A 552-nucleotide genomic window follows, 5' to 3' on the forward strand; every position below is an offset into this window, starting at 1 on the left:
ACCAACCCCTATTTCGGACATGGCACTGACAAATCACAGAAAGAACGCGACACAGTCTGTCGGTTCCAGTAGTCAAACATTTAATGGGTAACAGATTACACAATAAATCCTAGGCAGTATTACTTCAGATACTGATCGAACGGTGAATGGTTCTATGTACAGAAGATTAGTGGGGTCGGGGGAGAAAGGGAAAAGGGGGACGGGAGGGGGAGAGGAGGTGGGAGGAAGAGGGGAAGGGAAGAGGAGAAAGAGGGGAGGGGAAGGGGGAATAAGGGAAGAGGAGAAAGAGGGGGGGAAGGGGGAATAAGGGAAGAGGAGAAAGAGGGGAGGGGAAGAGGGAATAAGGGAAGAGGAGAAAATGAGTGGAGGGGAAGGGGGAATAAGGGAAGAGGAGAAAATGAGGGGAGGGGGTACATGGGACAGGTCCTTGCCCGTATAGGCGGGAAAAATGTGGCGGTATGTAGTTGAGGAGGGGATTAGGTCAGAAATGGTTGGAGATGGGTTTTTTTACAAACTAACACGCGCTCGTGCGCGCGCGCACACACACACACA

This window comes from Aplysia californica, unplaced genomic scaffold, assembly GCF_000002075.1.
Source record: "Aplysia californica isolate F4 #8 unplaced genomic scaffold, AplCal3.0 scaffold01635, whole genome shotgun sequence".
NCBI lineage: Eukaryota > Metazoa > Mollusca > Gastropoda > Aplysiida > Aplysiidae > Aplysia > Aplysia californica.